The following is a 6,046-nucleotide window of genomic DNA, read 5'->3' as shown; positions in this document are numbered from 1 at the left end:
CCAGGCTGCCAGGCACCACCCCCTCAGCCTAAATACTCTTCTAAAGGCTTAGGTTGTCTCCAGACTTGCACAGAGACCTTCCCCTGCTTTTAAATTATTTTGTAAGAGTGGAGTGATCTGACTGCCTGTATCTGTTGTTGCTTCCCCACTTATTATGCATGGGAAGCATTTCCCTGCAAATGCATTTTCTCTGAGCACAGAAGTTGAATGTGGCATGTGACACACACCAAAATTAAATGCAGAGTGTTAAACATTGAAGAGAAAAAGTAGCAAAAGCCTTTTTCTGTATTTTAACTCCCTGCAAGCTATGTTGGTCTTTCAAAGGAAATGACTATTTCATGATCCACAGGTTAAATATTCACTGCTGTTGCTATTGCCAGGAACACCTCCAGAGGTCAGTCCTGCAGTGGAAAATAGGATATGGGTATTTACAACCAAAAATCATTTAAATAACCCTTCACTACAGAAACCTCATGAAACCTAATGCAGGATAAACAGAGCGAAATAATACCATAAGCACCATAAAATACAGATATTTGGGCATTACTAAGTGCTGGCATTACTAATAGCAATGCTCCCCTGGTCCTGCAGAGACAGATGCAGCTGAAGCCCTCCTGACACCACAGATGAATGTAGGGAAGATCTGGACCAGGATGTGTCTGGGGGTTTTGTTTTGGTTACTAGCAGTTTTTTGGGTTTTTTTAAGTAGTCTTAAGCTGCACAGCAAATCAGCATCTAGGAAAAAAAAAATATTACACCAGTGAGAGTTGTGTTACCTTCCTAAATACAGCACAAAATCCACTGGGGTTTGACCTCTAATTCAGAAGCACAGCAGCACGTCAGTGATCTCTTCTAGCAGTGCCAAACTCAGGAGGCTTTGGGATGTCTCCTGCCTCTGGAGATACACTGAATGTATAGATACACAGTCCCTGCTGACTGTATAATCTGCACACTGCAGTTCTGCTCCTTGCTGGGCACAATCCTTAAGACCCAACGTGCACCAGGAATGCCAAACCCAGATCTTTGAAGATCACCAGAGCCTTCATGCATGAATTCATGGATCTAGCAAGCTCCCAGACCTTTCAGCACTCCAAAGAAAAGACTTTCATTGCAATATTCCTGCCTACATAACACATTCCCTCTTTAGAAGGTTTGCTTCATGAAAAAAAAACCCCAGTTAGCTGACATTCCAAGTGCTCCTGCCTGCCAATTTCTGGACAACACCACCACAGCTGTAACCTATGAGGGCACAGCTTTTTACTGGGTATAATAGATTGAAAATTTGATATTTTTTTTTTTTTTTAATTGAAAAACACATGACTGTCCACTGAACTCTGTTAGCAGCTTTCCCTTTCTTACTCACTCTCAGCCAGGTGTCGTCTTCAATTCTTTATCTTCATTCTGTTAAAACACAGATCTTGGTGGCCTTTGATTTTGTTTCCTAGATCTGCAGAGGAGCAAAGGGATGTATCACCCAAACTATGTATTAAGCTTAGCTGCACAGTGCATATAAAGCATCAGTAGAAATATCCCACTGTACCACTGTAACAGATACAATGAGCATAAACCTTTACATTCATTTTTAAAGCATATCCAGATTTCCTATTTGTGAACCACTGCAATTTAAATATGTTTTAGAAATACATCAAATGCATACAAGTGCTGTGACTCAGAATTTGCTACACAACCAGCAAAATCTCCTCTGCAGAAGGCCCAAAAGCTGAGGGAAGCAGAAGCAGCAGCGTGGGGCACACACCAGAAGCAGCACTCGCTCTTCTTTAATCACTGACCCACATTCCATGTTGAATACCCCCAAAATGAGAACACCTCGTGAGCAGACACACCCCAGGGAAGATTGTTTCAAACCACCAGACTGACTTTACCAAGGAACCCTCCAGCAGAGGCAGGGACACAGCACAGCTCTCCACACCCAGGCTGAGCTTCCTCCAGCAACTCTTCCTTCCAGGCAGTCCCTCGATGGATTCCTCTCCCAGTTGATGTCCCCTGAATCTAAACCTGTACCTTGAGAGGACCCCACTAAGTTCTGCATTTACATCAAGGGCTGAGGAACAACAGTCTTTAAAATGAGCTTCAGGAGACCTTTAGCTTCTTCACAAGACAACCATTTCCTTTTGTACCCTCCTGATAAGCTACCGAGAGAAGGCAGAAAGCAACCCACATCTTTTTCTTTTGCACAGAAAGCTTAATAACCAAATACCAAATGCAAATATCAGTGCAGCAGAGGGAAGGGAAGGAGCTGAGAGCAACTCCAGCCCTGCTGCAGAGGTCAGTGACAAACAGCATCAAGCCAGAAGGCACGGAGATGCCTCCAGCAAACCAAACCAGCTCAAAGCAAACTGGCTGAGTTTGTGGTTGAGTAGCAAAGTCTGAGCAAGAAGCCTCAGCTGCTGCTTGCACTGATGGAAAGAGAAGGACTGTCTGAGCTGGAGTCTGGAGAAGCAGCTCAAGGGTGGCTGTTTCTCCATGCAGGAAGCTGCTGTAGGACAAGCCCTACAGATCTGACAGCTTTTTGCTAACAGCCTGATGAGGAGGTTCTAAACTCCACAGAGAGAGTGGCAGTGGGTGCAGAGGCAAAGGCTGGGAGCTCTTATGGGTTAACTATGAAACAAACGAGTCTGAGATGTGGAATGATTTTCATAAAGAAGCAGAAGGAATATGTTTATTTGTTCAGAGGCTGAGGGTTACTGAATAGCAGAGTGATTCAGAACTAAAGGTGGAGGAGCTCAGAAGCTGGTGGGCTAAAGACAAACAGAGAAGTAAACACTTAATGGTGGGAAGAGTTAAGAGCTGCTTTGCAGTTTAAGAGCAACTTCAACTAATAAAGAAAAACAGACACAAGATGGTCACTGAAAGCCCTAAGAAGCTGCAAGTCACCAGATACCTTCACAAGTATCCAGAATTCGTTGCCCTGGTTAGACACCTGCTTCTCCCTCATGCAGTGCTTCACTCTGAAATACTCCCTGAGGGATAAAGGATTTAGATGAGTTTAATGAAGGTGCAGATAAACAACACAACCAGGATGACCCCAGAAAAGGCAGCAACTGGACTTAAAGTCACCTTGTCTGTCCAAACCTGTACCTGACAAATGACCTGTCACAGCAAAGGCACCTAAACTCAGCCCAGACTCCTCACACTCACGTTGTGCAAGTGCTTGGAAGCCACCCCACAGAAACCACATTAGGTTAGATATTAGAAAGAATTTCTTTTCGGAGAGAGTGATCAAGCATTGGAATGGGCTGCCCAGGGAAGTAGTGGATTCTCCGTGTCTGGAGATATTTCAAAAGAGCCTGGATGTGGCACTCAGTGCCATGGTCTAGCAACCGCAACAGTAGTTCAAGGGTTGGACTTGATGATCTCTGAGGCCCCTTCCAACCCAGCCAATTCTATGATTCTGTAATTCTATGATCTCTGCTGCTGTTCCTGCAAAATTAAGGCAGAAAGTCAGAATAAGGCAAGGGAAGAACAGTAAGAAAGAACAGTACAAAGACAGTGAAAAGTGACCTTCCTGAAACTAGATTTCTTCCTTCTGATTCACCTGAAATCAAATCTATTTGACATGCAGCATCAGCATGACCTATCCATCACTGAGCTCCCATCCTCAGCTGTGCTGAATAAATTTGATACATTGGATTTTTGGGAGAATTATAATTTCTGCTTGTGCTCCCCTTTCTTAGAAACCTCTTTTGTAATTTAGGAAACCCTGGAAAATACTAGAATTTACTCCCAGTTCTGAGAGGAAAAAAAGAACTTTGTGTACTTAGTTCCTCCCCCTGCACACAAACGTCTCCTGGGTGACACTTAAGATTCAAAGTGAGACACTATTTGCATCTCCCCTGTCCCTTTGTTTCTTTAGCCACAGTAAAGGAAAACCCACCCCGTAACTTGACACTTACTGAGAAAGAAGAAACCAATAGCAATGTCACCAAGTCTGCAAATAAACACAAAGCAGAAGGAAATTCAGAAGGAAAAGGAATATCCATGTCAAAGGCTCAGTTCAGGTAAGATTTCCTCACTCCAGTCCAGCACTGAGGTTTTTTTTCCAGCCTGCACTGGAAACAAACATGTTGTGTACATTCAAACTAATCCTCTAGAAGATATGGGAAAATTCTTAGTTCTAAAGTGAAATAGGAGCTGGGAATAGGGCTTTTGCAGCTGAATCCACAGGTACACCTGTCCTGTAAAAACCACCACAATCTGCAAACATCAGCTCCTGCATATTGGCCCAGGAGGACTCAGTAAGAGCCCACAGGAGGCTGTAAACAACTCCAGTTTCTATATTTCCCTCTAGGACTGACAATTCAATACAAACATAAACTCAAAAAGGAGTATTAAGTCACTTTTCTCTCACATATGCACATTTTTTCTAAACCACTCTTCCTTTATTATATAGGGCTCAAATTAAATTAAGACTAGCAATGTAGCACTACATTATGGCTTTACTCACTACAGATCATTGCTGTTATTTTTCTCTTCCCTACACTGCAGACTCCTCTATTCACACAAGGAAAAGTGCAAAACTTGGGAGATTAAGGAGCACGATTTTTTTTTTCCCCCAGAGACAAATCAACCTCAGCAGTGATAAGCACTGAGCAGCAAACAGTATCTTGCAGTAGGCAAACAAACCTTGCAAGAAAAATCTAACCCAAACTTACTGAGTTAAACCTGGAGAGTTGGCTCTGAGTAGTCATAAACAACTTCAAGCTTAAATTTGAGCAGCAGACATCCTGTAAAACGTTATGAATTAAAAATAAAAGCAACAGGATGGAGACAGGTCTAAGTTAACAGGGATCAGATGCTCTAACTCATTACTTGGAACATAAAGCTTCCACTGCAGCTCCTGCACACATTAATGAGCCTGACTTACAGACAGAAGACTAAAATCAATACAGTATTCCAGTAGAGAAACACTGATTTTTAGCAGGGAAGAATGGTCGAAAGCCTTTCCTTAATTAAATATACTTCACAGCAGCCAATTATCAAGAATACTAACAAGAGGTGAAGACAGGAGCTTTGTGTTAATGACAGTCATAATACTACACAACTGATCCATGCCTTTGGAGATCAAAAGGGCTACACACTACTTTCATTCCCTACTGATCTGATTTTAAGGTTTGATTATGTTTTCTACCACAAGTCAGAGACCCCACAAGAACATATCACAGTCCATTTCCTATTTAAGACATTTAGTAAAATCAAAATTCTATTAATAGAGTTATGTGTCTATTCAAAGACACAGAAATACAACTACTAACAAGCCACTGCTATGGAAATTATATTTATAACCATTCATGACTTTCAGAGCTTCTATAAACTAAACCTTTTATATAACCATGGTCCAAAATTCTTGGTCTAAGGCCATCTCCATTGCTGGCTGGTCCTGGTGCTGCAGAGCTGCTGTCCTGACATGTTTTGCCATGGAGGGGGCAGAGGATGCAGAAGTGACACAGTGATCTTGAGACAGAAATAACTCTGCTGTCTCTTTGCTCTCAGTGTGCAGCCCCTTCTGCTGCACAAAGGGACTGGCTGAGGGCTTCACAAAATTGTCCAGAAATGTAGTAGAGCCAGACCTCAGGTAACACTGGAGCTTTAAAATAAAATACCTTTTTACTATGGATATTCCTAAACTCTCTTGGAGAAAATGTGTGCCTATCAAGCACTAAGAATATTTTAAATCATAGAATTGGCTGGGTTGGAAGGGACCTCAGAGATCATCAAGTCCAACCCTTGATCCACTCCCGCTGCAGTTCCCAGCCCATGGCACTGAGTGCCACATCCAGTCTCTTTTTAAATATCTCCAGGGATGGAAAATCCACTACTTCCCTGGGCAGCCCATTCCAATGTCTGATCACCCTCTTGGTAAAGAAATTCTTTCTAATGTCCAACTTAAACCTCCCCTGGCACAACTTGAGACCCTGTCTTGTTGAAAGTCGTCTGGCAAAAGAGCCCAACCCCCCCCTGGCTCCAACCTCCTTTCAGGGAGTTGTAGAGAGTGATGAGGTCTCCCCTGAGCCTCCTCTTCTCCAGC

The sequence above is a fragment of the Calypte anna genome, chromosome 4B (assembly GCF_003957555.1).
Source record: "Calypte anna isolate BGI_N300 chromosome 4B, bCalAnn1_v1.p, whole genome shotgun sequence".
Taxonomy (NCBI): domain Eukaryota; kingdom Metazoa; phylum Chordata; class Aves; order Apodiformes; family Trochilidae; genus Calypte; species Calypte anna.
This window is presented reverse-complemented; position numbering follows the sequence as displayed.